At 55.5% G+C, this 14,204-nt stretch overlaps 1 protein-coding gene across 7 annotated transcripts in view; it reads right to left on the bottom strand.

Moving 5' to 3' along the window:
• Window positions 1-6,503, bottom strand: part of CDON (cell adhesion associated, oncogene regulated) — a 56,648-nt gene extending 50,145 nt beyond the window's left edge. For 2 of the 7 annotated variants that reach the window (XR_014574575.1, XM_083808151.1), the window contains exon 1: window positions 5,437-5,594. The gene's annotated coding sequence lies outside the window, so the exon portion shown is untranslated. Of the gene's footprint in view, window positions 1-4,352; window positions 4,547-4,985; window positions 5,239-5,436; window positions 5,597-6,346 lie in introns of those variants that run through there. The other 5 variants (XM_083808152.1, XM_083808157.1, XM_083808154.1 and 2 more) reach the window with 5 other exon arrangements.
• Between the last annotated feature and the right edge of the window lie 7,701 nt (window positions 6,504-14,204).

Here is a 14,204-nt window from a genome sequence, read left to right as displayed (position 1 = left end):
TCTAGGATTTCAGCGGGCCTGCCGGATGAAACCGTGAAGAAAGAAGCTTTTCAGTGGGGGAGGAGAGGCACACACGTATTAAACGCATCATCTGTTTGGAGCGCTGGCTCCTACTTGTTCTTGGTTATATTATTCACTCAAGAGTGGATTAATCCATCACTGCAAAAGAATCTCCTGATCTCAGAGATAAAGGCAACAAGTCATGCACTGACTGTCTGTGGATCTTCCTGAAAATCTCCAGCCTCTTCCATACCCTTATTTGGGCTGATCTATCAGCTCTTCGCAAACAGGAAGGAAAAAAAAAAGGAAACAAAACCTGAAAAAATACCACTTAATGACAGTAACTTTACTGGGGAAAACCTAGCTTGGGTCAATCTGGAAGTAGCTGGGGGATCTGAACCCAGAAAAGTCACCTTTGGTTTGCTTCAGAAGGCGTTACGTTAACTGCCCTCAGCTGCAGCTCCCCACACTGGACTCATCCCCACAAGAGGAGCAGTCGCATGGGGTCACCTTCTAAACTGGTGCATCAAAAGAAGAAATCACTCCTCTTAAGATTCTCTAGAGTGAGGTCTTTTAGCCAAATGAATGGTTTATTTTACTGGGTGAGAACTGTGACAGGAAAACCTCAAGTACCATTCCCTTCCAAGAACCGGAGCATCTCCAGCTACACCTCCACCAGAGCAGGTTGCCGTCCAACACAGGGCATCCACACGAGAACCGAAGACGCTGCGGTAGGAATGCAACCTCCAGTACCCAGCCATCCTCCCGCGATTCAGTAGACGACACAAAAGAATGGGGGGCATCCAAGAACTACCTCCACGAGGGAGGACAGGGGCTGGAGAGAAGCCCCACACCTCACTGCAGCTGCCAACCCATTGGGCAGGGAACTCAACCCACAAAACACATATTCCACCCCCACAGCGCAAGCCAGCGGTGCCCAGCCCCTTCCCACGGAGGGGCAGCACAGACTCCTTTTGCCTGAGCTGATGCACCAAGGCCAGACACAGTTACTGGGTATATATTTAGCTAGTAACACACAAATTCAACGCCGCAGCCTGCCGCAGGATGGTCGTACCAGGCCAACCCAGACAGCACGCCTGCCAGCTGAGCACACAGCAGCTCAGCCTTGCAAGCCAGAAGGCACCAAGGACACCCAGCACCGCTGCTGCAGCCAGCCGAAACCCATGGCGTTTCCCCTGTTGAGCTCACTGCGCTGCCCTCAGCCTGGCTGAGCCCCTGGAGTGCCCCCATCCCACAGGGGAACTGGGCGGCATCTTTGTGAGCACCGCCAGGATGCCACAGCGAGCTGTAGGAGCAGGCCTTACACCGTCACAGAGCCCATCTTCCAACAGCAGGCTGCTCGCGGCACAAGTGCTTCCCCGCCACCACCCCCCCTCTCCTGGGGCATTTTTTGCAGGTTCAGCGTAAGGAAAACCAAAGTCTGCAAGGCAGGCAGACTTCGCACAACTCCAAGGTAGGAACTATTAACTTGTCTTTGAATTAAACAAATAAGGCTCAACCACTTGGTTCATTATCAGATACAATGGTTAAAGTCTGCGGGGAAAACTAAACAGCAAAATCTAGCATATAAATCAAAGGCATGATCAGACAGACAGGTGAGGCCGGGGGTGCGGTTTCACATTACAGCTGAGCCGAACTGAAGGCCCGCCGCTGCCAGAAGGGATGGTCTCACGCCCCCGGCACGCTCTGCTCCCCCCGCCGCCAGTCCCTCGGTCCCTCCTGCTGCTTTTGGCATTGCCCCCAGCTGCCAAGGTGGATAAGAAGAAAATATTCCAATTGAGCTGGCTTATCTTGCTCTGGTTTTTGGTGGATTTTTTCCCCCCCCCCCGCCATTTTAGTGAGCTGAACAAGTTTATATGGGACATTTCTAGCAAGGGGCAGGAGATGAGGGAACAGCAAGCCCTCCCCCTCAGCAAGGCAACCAGCCCTTCGCTCAGCTGCAGCTACAGCATCCAGCTAGGCCGTGAGAGCACGGCTTTATGAGACAGCTAAGCCAATTTAAAAACCGGCTGCTGCCAGAAGGGGCCAACCCCCCCGCCACTGCAGCCCCCCCCCGGGCCTCCCCAGCAATCAGCCTGAAGGATCTGGCAGCTCCCTAGCTGCAGGGCAGGTCCCCGAAGTGGTCAGTTCAGGGCTCGCTCCCGGCAGGCAAGCTGCAGTCAGCCCCCGCAGCCAGACCCCGCCGGGGGAGGCAGGCACCTGCAGCATCCCACTGCGCGAGGCTGTGCCCGAGGAGCCACAGAGGGGGAAAAGAGGCCTCAACCTGGCCAGAGGAGCTCAGGCAGCTTCGTAGGAAGGGGGATTGGAAAGCAACCCACCTTGTGTGATTATTTTCCCCGCTGCTAAAAGACAGCAGGTATTTCTCATATAGGAAGGGCAAGCAGGGGCTTAATGGGAAAGACAGGCAGCGTAGATGCACAAGTCAGTCCCTAAGAGGGACAAAAAAGCTTTTTACCCTGCAGGGATAACCGCCACAGGATAACCAGCACCGAAACAGAGACGAGCTGGGGAAGCTGAGTGGAAAACTATGACACGCTCAGCCCTGGAAGATGCAGTAAGCCATCTAGCAAGAAAATTACTGGAAGAACACTCGAACAACAACAACAAAGTATGCACATACACAGGCAACTATCTATTCCAAAAATTCTTGAGACAGGGTAATTGGAGACTACTCTTGTTAACTCAAGAAGCCTTCATGCTGAATTTGCCGTGGAGACTGGAGGAGTAGGAGCAGGAAGAGGGAAGGTATCTCCCTGGAGCAAGAAGGATGAGATACAACAAGTTCAGACGGGGTTTTGAAGTCAACAGCAGAGACTCATCAGATGTTACGCTACAGAACATCTTGCAGAACCACGCAGGTGACTCCGCCGGGCCTGGGCAAGCACAGCAAGGGAGCGAGATGGCACTGAGAGTCCTCCGGTCCCGGCAGCAAAAGACAACAATACCCCAGAGCGAGACGTCAGCATGCCACAGCAATACGCCTCAAGAACAGACGTGGTGCCAGCAACCCATTAACAAATCAGACCAAAACAGCAAAGAAGCATACAGAGAACACAGTTCAGTCCCCACGTACCAGCTTTAAGAGCAAGTATTGCTAGGAAAGCTGGAAGTTCCATTTAAAGAGAAAGTTTGATCAACTACACTTGGTACGAGCAGAATTGATCAGTGTCAGCTGTGTGATGTGAATGCTAGATTCCCAAACACGCAACGGCATCGTTTCCCAAGTACTTCTACTTGTTTGGTCTTAGAAGGGCTGACACATCATCTGTATCTGAAAACTTCTGCGTAAATAAGAGCAAGCTGTCAGTTAAATCAGAGAAAGTTGAAGAGACCAAGAAGAGACCAAAGACTCCAAACAAAGAAAATGTGCTACAGATGGTGGGCTTTTTTGTTAAAAACAAAATTTCAAGCAATAGGATACTTCATTACGCAGCATTAAACGCTGCAGGAGGAGGGAAGTAATTCAGTCTACTTCTCTTCTGCATTTGGAAAATAGAGGTTCTACTCACAACATAAGGTTAAAAAAGTTAACAAGATTTTAAGCAGAATAAACAATCATTTTTGATCAGCCTCACCCCAGTTACAGACAGGATTCACTTCAGAAGCTCCCTGGACCACTGGAAAACCAGAAACCAGACAGAGAAACACTGCAGCAAGCGAGAAACCCGCATGACTCAGCTGAAGCAGAGCCACTCGCAAGTCCACGGAGCGTAAGCAAATCAGTCGACACAAACTGACTGTACACAGAAGGGTCAGGTCTTCAGTACCCACTCACGCAAATTACACGTTGCCTAACAAAGGACGTTAGGCAGGTTTATAAGCTGCACACAGCATGCCAACCAGAGTGGTTCCACGTAAAACATTATCTGAAATACCAGATCTCCACAGGTTTGAGAGAGAAGTCTCAGTCTCAAGGCTTCCTCAGGAGACACACTAAATTTAAGGGTTTTCAGCCCCACTGGAACCACATTCACCAGCAGCAAAATCCACAGCTGTCACACAGACCTAACAGCAGTCACAGGACAGGGTACTACGGACCTGAGGCAATCCAAATAAACGCGACAAAACAAAATGCATCTTAATGTAGTTTTGCATATGTCTGTATGCCCGAGAAGGCACGGCACAAGTGGCACCAGCAGCTCACAGCAAACAACCACCTCCACGTGAGCTGGAACACACAGGGACCGCTACTCAGGACCACAGCACTGTATTTAAAAGAAAAAACAACACCCAAGATTTGCATCTTAAGCATGGAAAAGTTAAAGATACAAAGCTTTCCCAGTGCAGATTGAGAGACCTTACAAGAGGAAGCAAGCAAAACAAACTCTTACAGACAGCATGAGGAGCAGGCGTGGTGCAAGATACAGGCAAGCCAGGTGAAGTCTAGTACCTGCTCACATCCAGAATGAAAAACAGCTCACGCCACCTCCGCACATTAAACGTCTCTCACAAAGCTCACGTCACAGCAGCAAGGAGACACGCACAAACACACGTGCACAAAACGCCGCTCAGATGCTGCTGCCTCGGCACACAGCCTCCCACGGCACGCACCGTGCCAGCGCTGCGCAGTTGGCGACGCAGCCGTCAGCACCAGGCACTGCTTTAGCAAACAGCTTCATCCCGAACACGGCTCAGGCACCGCGTGCTTCCCAGCTAGGCTTTTCGGAGGCTGAAGCTTTGCTGCCCTTATACCTCAGGGAGGTGCCTAGAGCGGGATCTTATCTCGGGCAGCCACCAAATTCACTCCGGAGGGCTTGGCGCAGCCCAGCACTCTGTCAGGCAGAAGGGGTCTGCTCTGCAGCAGGCAGAGGAGGATTTACGAGATGACGAACGCCAGCACAGCCATGCGCTCGTGCAAGGGAATCAACTGCTTTACTTCACGATTTCCACATCTGCAGAAGCGGTCTTGAAACGAGCAAGTGTATTTTTAAGCTCTGACAGTTAAAATCCTCAAGTGACATCACCTGAAGCTGCAGCACAGCCGCCTTACTCCTCCGGCGCAAGACCGCGCCAAAGCAAGCACGAGCCGCGGTTCACGGGCTCGCGGCACACCTTGGGATAACGAAGGCGCTGCCGGGACTCGCGCCGCCGGCAGCCGGGGCTCTCCTCACCCGGCTCCCCCTCGCTCCCGGGGGCACGAAGCCCACAGCCGGCAGCACCAAGCCGGCAGAGGGAGCGCACCGGAGCCCCGGTCCCCAACCCCCACACGCACCCCGCGGCTCCCGGGCGCCGCGGAGCGGGGTCCGCCCGCCCGCCCGCCACCTGCCGCGGCAGCGCCCCGCTCCCTGCCCTCCGCCGCCGCGGCGGAGCCGGGGGCTGCCGGCGGGGCGCGGCGCGGGGCTCGGGGACCGCCCCGCCGCCCCCCGGGAGCCCCGCTCAGGTGCCGCCGCCGCCGCCCCGCTCCCGCCGCGTTACCTCCGGGCCCGGCCCCCCGCTGCCGGCGCCTTCCAGGCGGGGCGGGCGACCCCGGCCGGGCGCCTCCGTCCTGCACCGCCCGCCGCCCGCCGCCACCCCCGGCCGCGCCGCCCCCGCCCCGCGGAGCGTACCAACGGCCGGCGGGGGGGGGTGGGGGGGAAGCGCGGCGCCGGGCCCCGCGGGCGGCAGCGGGGCGGCGGGGCTGCGGGCCCTTTAAGGCGAAGAGGGGAGGGAGGGGGGCGGGCCGCGCACCGCGGCGGGGCGGGAGGTGCGCGCGCGGCCCCGGGGGCTCCGCACCGGGCTGGGGGGGGGGGGGGCTGGCAGCGCGCTCCGGAGCCCGGCGCGGTCGTGGCGTGGAAAGCGCGTTCCCGAGATCCGCGCGCACCTCGGCCCCGTGCGCCCCGCGCAAATGGGGGGGGCTCGGTCGCAGCGGGGGGAGCGCGGTCCCCAGCACCGCACGGCTTCGTTCGTGCGCCCCGTGCAAGCGGGAGCTTGCTTGCGGCGTGAAGAGCGCGCTCCCGAGCGACGCTTGGATCCGCAACTTCCACCCGTGCAAACTTCACCTGTGCACGCCCGCGTCTTCGTGTGCCCCCCCCCCCGGCGGGGGGTTCCTTGCGGCATGAAGAGTGCATGCACCGAGCAGCACGCGATATTTGTACCTGTGCAAATTGCACCCGTGCAGACTTCACCCGTGCACCCTTGTATCTTCGTGTGCCCCGTGCAAGTGGGGACTTGCTTGCAGCACAAAAAATGCATGCCTGAGCACCACGCAAACTTCACCCATGCAAACTTCACCCATGCCCCATGCGTCTCCGTGCCCCCATGCAAAGGTCATCCCCGTGCCAAGGCCGTTCACGCACCCACGAGGCCTCACGGGACCTGTTGCAAGCCCCTGCATTGCCCGACTCACCTCTCTGCCCTCGCACTGCAGAACGTTTTGCAGCCAGGCAGGAGCTGGAGTTGCAAACCGTGAGGCTTAAAAAGCAGTACGAAGGCTCTGGCATGGGAGCTCTGCAGGAGCGTCGTGCTGCAGAGGGGGAGTTGCTTGAGCCTTTCCAGAGAGCGGGGCCAGGCAGGGCTGGAAATGCTCCTCCACTCTGCACACATGCTCTGTGCGTGATCCTCCAACAGATAACGCCGAAAAAAAAAAGCCCTGCTTGGGCAGACAGCACTAAAACCAACAAAAGTGGGCTTATCTGGGCTTGGAGCGCGTCCAAACTCAAACCGCAAGAAGATCATATTAAGCATTCGGGAAGCTCCCATCATTTGCAGCGTAATTTAATATTAACAGCTCGCTAAATTGCCCAGCATTAAACCTAATCTTTGGAATTAAACGTTGAACTGGGGCATTACGGCTCCGTCTCCTGTGCTGCGCCCAAACCCTTCACTGCTTTTCCCAGCCCCTTCCAACAGGCTGTTTGTCAAGGCCAGCAGGGATGTTGCCCAAAATGACCTGGTTTTGGACTTGCACTGCTAAATTTAGGTTGGGCCTGCATGTGGCGGTTGCGGGCTGGAGAAGGGATTTTTGCCCAGGAAGGGTTTCACGTGAAAAGGCCTCAGTTTGTGGAGTTTTGGGCAAACCTGGGAGGCCAACAGGCTGTGCTACCCTGTGTTTACCAGCCCTAATTTTATCCCTGCAAAGGTTTCCTGCAGGACGTAATTATTTCCACAAGTGCAAAAGGGAAAAAAAAAAAAAGAAAGGAAAATTGAGAAAAAGCACTCAAAGTCCCCAAGCTGCCAGAACAGAGTGGGTGCGGGCACCTTCCATGGAGAGCTGAGGTCAGGAGGAAATGTTTTTTAGTGAAGAAAGCACCCAAAACAAAGTATGAGTCAGGCGGTGAGTTAAATCACTACACACATGCATTGCATGGTCAGGGAAAGCCGAATAAGCAGGAGATATGGGGACACCAAAAGGCTGGCACCTGCCAGAAGAGCCGAAGCCTCAAGCATCGTCCTGCAGAGAAGCCTCTGCTGGGAATTTGGGAAGAGCCTGGAAGACACCACACTGCTTCGGTGGCCGAGATGTACAACCTCGATCTCTGACACATATTTGATGAGTGGCGAGGGTTAAATACAGGTGGTGAAGATGGCCCTGACGGAAGGTGGTGAAGATGGAAGATCATAAAGTCATAAGTCATTTAGGCTGAAAAAGACCTTCAAGATCATCAAGTCCAACCACCAGTATCACCTACCATGTCCCATCACAAAAGTGTGTCCCTTATGCCACATCCACGTGTCTCAAATCCCCCTGGGAGTGGAGATTCCACCACTTCCTTGGGAGACTGTTCCAATGTTTGATCACCCTCCTTGTGAAGAAATTCTTCCCAATGCCCAACCTAAACCTCCCCTGGCACAACTTGAGGCTGTTTCCCTGTGTCCTATCACTTGTCACCTGAGAAAAGAGACTGGCAGCCTCCTCGCTGCAAGCTCCTTTCAGGGAGTTGTAGGGAGTGATGAGGTCTGACGCGGGCCAAGGTGCAGGCCCTTGGCCCTCTTGGCTGCCTGGGCACACCGCTGGCTCGTGTTCGGCCGGCTCTCGACCAGCACCCCCCAGGTCCCTTTCTGCTGGGCAGCTTTCCAGCCACTCTTCCCCCGGCTGTGTTGCTGCACAGGGTTGTTGTGCCCCAGCCGCAGGACCTGCCATTTGGCCTTGCTGAAGGCCATGCAACTGGACGTGGCCCATAGATCCAGCCTACGCAGGTCCCACCCAGACCCCTCCACAGCGCCCTCCGGCCCTCAAGCAGATCAGTGCTCCCACCCAACTTGGTGTTGTCTGCAAACTTACTGAGGGCACGCTTGAGCCTCTCATCAAGATCATTGATTAACGTGAAAACAAACTGGCCTCAGTACTGGGCCCTGGGGAGTGCCACGTTGACGAGCCACTGACCAGATTTAAGCCCCTTCACACGGACTCTTTGAGCCTGACTAACCATGCACTTGTCCAAGCCACGAGCAGCCAGTTTCTCCAGGAGAAGGCCGTAGGAAAGTGTCAAATGCTTTGCTAAAGTCCAGGCAGACAACATCCAACACCTCTCCCTCATCCACTAGGTGGGTCATCTTGTCACAGAAGGAGATCAGGTTAGTCAGGCAGGACCTGCCCTTCATAAGCACATGCTTATGACCACTCATTTGTCCCATATGTGCTGTGTGACGGCACTCAAGATGATCTGCTCCGTGACCTGCCCTGGCACTGAGGTCAGACTGACAGGCCTGTAGTTCCCTGGGTCCTCCTTCCAGCCCTTCTTGAAGGTGGGCCAATCTCCAGTCAACTGGGACCACCCCAGTTAGCCAGGACTGCTGTAAATCATTGAAATCATTGTAAATCATTGTACAGTGGATCCTGTACAGCCCCATAGACTTATGAACATTCAGATGGTATAGGAGGTACCCTGAGAATAACTGGCCTTGAGAATAAAGACTGAGGCAAAAAAAGGCATTGAGTACCTCAGCCTTGTCTTCATCTTTCGTCACTGTGTTTCCCCTCACATCCAGTAAAGAATGGAGATTCTCCTTAGTCCTCCTTTTGTTGTTAATGTACTTATAAAATATTTTTTATTGTCTTTACTGCACTAGCCAAATTGAATTCAAGTTGGGCTTTGGCCCTTCTAATTGATGTCCCTGATGGAAGATGTTCTTGATGGAAAATGGCCCTGATGGAAGTTGTGCCTGATGGAAGATGGCCTTGATGGAAGATGACCCTGATGGATGATCGCCTTGATAGAAGATGGCCCTGATGGAAGATAGCCTTGATGGAAGATGGCCTTTCCCATAGCAGGATCCAGCAGCCCTCAAATTCAGTGGCTCTAACATAAAACTTCCCCAGTCTAGGAATAAAATAAACACTAGGAATAAGATAAACACCAGGAATAACCTAACCAAGCACTGGTTGGAGGCGCTCATTGTTTTCCTCCCTGATGCCACATGGATGGCCTGGCCTGTTGGGATGACTCCAGATTCCCATTATTCAAGCTGTCGCGGAGATTATTAGAAAGCATTTCCCACTCGTATAAAAACCAGATGCGCTTTGTCACGCTGCAATTGCGCCAGGATTTGAAAACAAAAAATAACAGGGCTCTTGACATCCAGTGGGGATAATTACTCTTTGCGGGGGAAAAACAACAGGGAAGTGAAGGGGCTGAGCTTGGGAAGCAGCCTGGGCGAGCTCGCCGCGTGCCGGTGTGCCCCTGTCACCCCTGCAGCCCTGTCCCACAGCAAAGCCTCTGCAGGAGAAGATTTTGGCGGGGAATGGTAAAATTTGCTCCTTTTCTTCTGCTTTGCCACATCGATGCCCCCTGAGCCCATTAGGGAGACCCAGCTGCTGCCGCAAGCGCTTACATCACCCAAGCAGGAGCTATTTGCATGATAAAGCCCTCTTTGGGGGGGGGAATTGCTGCTTAATTACAGAGCAGCAGTCACTTTAATTAGCATGTCTCCATGCTCCCTGGTACTTTGCATGGATTCAAATGAGCTGCTCATTAGGGACTGGTGCTAGGACAAGCTACGCCCGTTAGCGGTGTGCTAACTGAATTAACCTTGGCAGGGCCCTGCCTTGCACCGCTCCCAGGAGGCTTGCAGGAGCGTGCAATAGCTGCCAAAAAGGATGGCTAACCGGAGCCATCCCTAGGAAGGGCTATTTGCACCCAAAATCCTTATGAATGACAAATCAGCTCCAGAAGAAATGATATTTTGCTTTGACAGCCTGGCTCTAGCAGCAGCACCACGCAGGGACCCAACACGGCTTTGCTTGCACAGATGCAATGCACCCACTATGGTACCTGGTGTTTTTTACACCGGGACCATCATTAGTCCCATAACTGAGTGCTTGCAAAGGGGGAGCAAAATCTGGCTAACATCCTCACCCCTGCCGCCAACTGCTGTCGTCGTACCAAATTGGGAGCAAATCTAATTACTGGAAGGCGGCAGGGCCATGAAAGCGGATGAAGTCATCTGCTTTCAAAGGCCCCGAGTGACACCCGGACAACGGGGCTCCCTCTAATCCCTTCTGCAAAGATGCAAATGGGTAAATTGGGATCCCGCCAGAGGCTGGTGGCTTTGTCTGGCAGTAGTTTTGTAAACAGCCTCGTGGGGACAAAAAGGCCGTGACCCACCAACCTCTGTGGTTTCTTGCCAGGTTTTGGGTGGCTTTGGGCAGCCAAGTCTTCTTGGTGTCTCTCCCTGTTGCTGCTGATGGCTAGGCTTGCATGAAGCTGTTGATTTTACTTCTGTGTTTCCACTTCACAAAGGCAAGTTTTCCTCCTTGCCAAGCATTGCTCTCCGTGCACCCTGCTGCTTTTGCTTTCTCCCCACTGGGGTTTGTCTCTCGCTTCTTACTGTTCCCCATGCCAGCTTGCCATCCCACAGGGCAGAAATGGGGCCTGCGGGCACCTACTGTGCCCCAGGATGCAGCTGAGGACCCCCAAAAAGCCACCTTCCTCCTTGCGGGCCTGTGTCCAACGTTGATCACTTCCAACCCTTCCCCATGGGCCTGGCAGAGGGGACCGTTGAAGGACGGGCAGCCAAAGAGATCATCATTAATGAGGCAGGGGCATGGTGCTGTTACGCAGCCCCAGCATTAGCGGGGGCTCTTTGTTACCCCCCAGGACCGATCTCATTGGCAGCAAGCAGGTAGTTCAGTGTTCGGCATGGCCAGGGAAGGCGTGCCCCCCTCCACTCACAGGGAGGGTGATTTTTCTCTGGCTGCCCCGTAATCTGATCATCTTGTCACGGTTCCCGGGAGCGGGGCTGCTCGAACAAAGCCCTGGAGCATCCTCGGCTCCCGCAGCCGGGGGCTGCAGCTGTGCCTCGGAGCGTGACCGATTGGGAATGAGCCTTCGCAGCGCGTCTAATGCCGTTTGGACAGGGAGCCTTTCATGCACTCGTGGGAGCGAGGCCCCGGCATTGAGCTGGCAGCACCCCGTGCTCCAGCCCTCGCCGCTCCCACCCTGTAGGAGCCGCACAGCCGCCTGGCCCCGCAGCGGCAGCATCCTCGGGGTGCCACGGGCAGGGCTGGGGAACGAGGGACACTGAGCACTGGGGGGGCCAGCTGGTGGAGGGGCAGGCTGTGGGTGCAAGGTCAGCATGGGGGGTTGAGGGTGGGAGATGCTCCTTGTTTTCCTGAGCTGGTCCCCAGCACCCCATGTTGGGCCCAAGTGGGTCCCTCATCCTGTATCCCATCACCCTGTCCCCAGCAGGCACCTTGTCCCAGCTCCCATCACTTCCTCGGTGTGCACAAGAGCATTGGGTCCCCATCTCGTCACAGAACCTATCCGTGGTGTCTCCACTCCGCTGTACGCTCTGTACTGTTCCTTAGAGTCAGCACACCAAGTTCCCCTAGTGCGATAGCGTGTAGATGAGTGGTTGGAAAGCTGCCTGGCAGAGAAGGACCTGGGAGTATTGGCTGATAGTCGGCTGAATATGAGCCAGCAGTGTGCTCAGGTGGCCAAGAAGGCCAACAGCCTCCTGGCTTGCATAAGAAGCAGCGTGGCCAGCAGGTCGAGGGAAGTGATTGTCCCCCTGTACTCGGCTCTGGTGAGGCCGCCCCTCGAGCGCTGTGTTCAGCTTTGGGCCCCTCGCTACAAGAAGGACGTTGAGGTGCTCGAGTGAGTCCAGAGCAGGGCGACGAGGCCGGTGAGGGGTCTGGAGAACAAGGCTTACGGGGGGCGGCTGGGGGAGCTGGGGGTGTTCAGCCTGGAGAAGAGGAGGCTCAGGGGCGACCTCATCGCTCTCCGCAGGTACCTTAAAGGAGGCTGCAGCGAGGTGGGGGCCGGTCTGTTCTCCCACGTGTCCGGTGCCAGGACGAGGGGGAATGGGCTCAAGTTGCGCCAGGGGAGGTTTGGGTTGGGTATCGGGAAGAACTTCTTTACCGGAAGGGCTGTGAGGCGTTGGGACGGGCTGCCCGGGGAGGCGGCTCGGGCACCCTCCCTGGAGGCCTTTAAAAGACGTTTAGATGTAGAGCTCAGTGATATGGTTTAGTGGAGGACTTGTTAGTGTTAGATCAGAGGTTGGACTCGGTGATCTTGGTTCCATCCTGGTTCCCATCAACTCAACCCAATTCCTAATGGGTACCTATTCCCAGTCCCCTATGCCCCATCCCAGTCCCCATTAGGCACTTCATGCTAGTCCCCATCACCTTGTCCTCGTCCCCATCAACTCATCTGAGTCCCTAATAGGTACCTCACCCCAGTCCCCATCACCCCATGCCACTTTCCATCAGGCACCTTGTCCCAGTCCCTATCGCTCCATCCCAGTCCCCACTAGGTACCTTGTCCCAGTCCCCATCGGGCTCTACCAGGGAGGGTTTGGGGACCCTGCTGGGAAGGGGAAAGTGTGTGCCAGCCAGGTCCTGTTGCCCCCTGGCTTTGGGGCCAGACTGTTTTGCGGACAGGCAGTGTCTGTGGGGTCATGAGATTTATTGCTCCCACCTCCCTCTGGTTTCAAGCACTTGACACACGGAGCGTTTTCCTGCTGGCGTGAGGCTTCCGATCCGAGACGCGCTGCCCTTTCAAGTCCTCTTCAGCTACATTAAGGTTAACATCAGGGACAGAAAGGTCTGTAAAAGCCTAATGTAATATTTACGTGCAAACAGCTTCTGCGGTAGCAGCAAAACCCTATCAGTCACATCACCGGTGCCTAGAAAAACACAGCTGTGCTCAGATGGTGGCAGAGCGCTGCTGCCGCCACAAGATTTATTGGGGCTTCCCTGTCCCCGAGTCCAGTGCATTGCGGGCAGCCCCAGTGGTGCTGGGGCATGGGGGCCTCTGTGTGCGGGGCTCCTCCAGCCCCCACGGCCTTCATCCTTGGAGGTGGGGTTGGGTGGCATCGGCTAATGGACCTGCCCTGCAGCGGGGTAGAAGCGTGTTGGGGGGGGGGGAACTGAGGTGGGGATGGGAGCGGGCAGGGAGATGGTGACAGGTTGTGGGGGGCGTCAGGAGGGAGCAATGTGGGAGCCACGCGTCACCTGAGAGAGGAGGGGAAGGGAAGATGGAGAGATGAGAAAGACAAGTTAAGGGGATAAAGAGAACAGGATGAGAAGAGAGAAGATGGAGGGAGAAGAGACCAGTCAGGGTGAAAAAACAGAAGATAAGGAAAAGGTGAGGAGGAGAAGGAGAAAGAGGAGGAGAAGGAGAAGGAGGAAGAGGAGGAGAAGGAGAAGGAGAAGGAGAAGGAGAAGGAGAAGGAGAAGGAGAAGGAGAAGGAGAAGGAGAAGGAGAAGGAGAAGGAGAAGGAGAAGGAGAAGGAGAAGGAGAAGGAGAAGGAGAAGGAGAAGAAGGAGGAGAAGGAGAAGGAGAAGGAGAAGGAGAAGGAGAAGGAGAAGGAGAAGGAGAAGGAGAAGGAGAAGGAGAAGGAGAAGGAGAAGGAGAAGGAGAAGGAGAAGGAGAAGGAGAAGGAGAAGGAGAAGGAGAGGAGAAGGAGAGGAGGGAAGAGCTCAGATACACCTCACCATACCTGAAGCTCTCATGCTGCTGCCCCCCAGGTGATGGGGAGCTCCCCGGTCCCATGCGGGCCCCTGCCGACCACAGCCCCTTCCTGACACACTGGGTTTGGTCACCACCTGCGGAGGGACACAGGGGGACACGGGGGTACATGGGGGGGCCCTCCCGGGGGGGCCCTCCCACAGCCTGGCTCCTAACGGGGGTACAAGCCGAGCGTCTGAAAGTCTCTTTGCACCTGCCCCAGGGTCCTCCTGTAAAAACAGAGCTGGGATGGAAACAAAGCAAAACCCACTTTCCTCCTCAATTGAGCAAAAACTTCGCATTTTTTTAGGGAAA

The sequence above is a fragment of the Anser anser genome, assembly GCF_964211835.1.
Source record: "Anser anser genome assembly, chromosome: 22".
Classification (NCBI taxonomy): Eukaryota; Metazoa; Chordata; class Aves; order Anseriformes; family Anatidae; genus Anser; species Anser anser.
The sequence above is the reverse complement of the archived record's forward strand: the minus strand, read 5'-3'. Positions and strand labels throughout refer to the sequence as shown.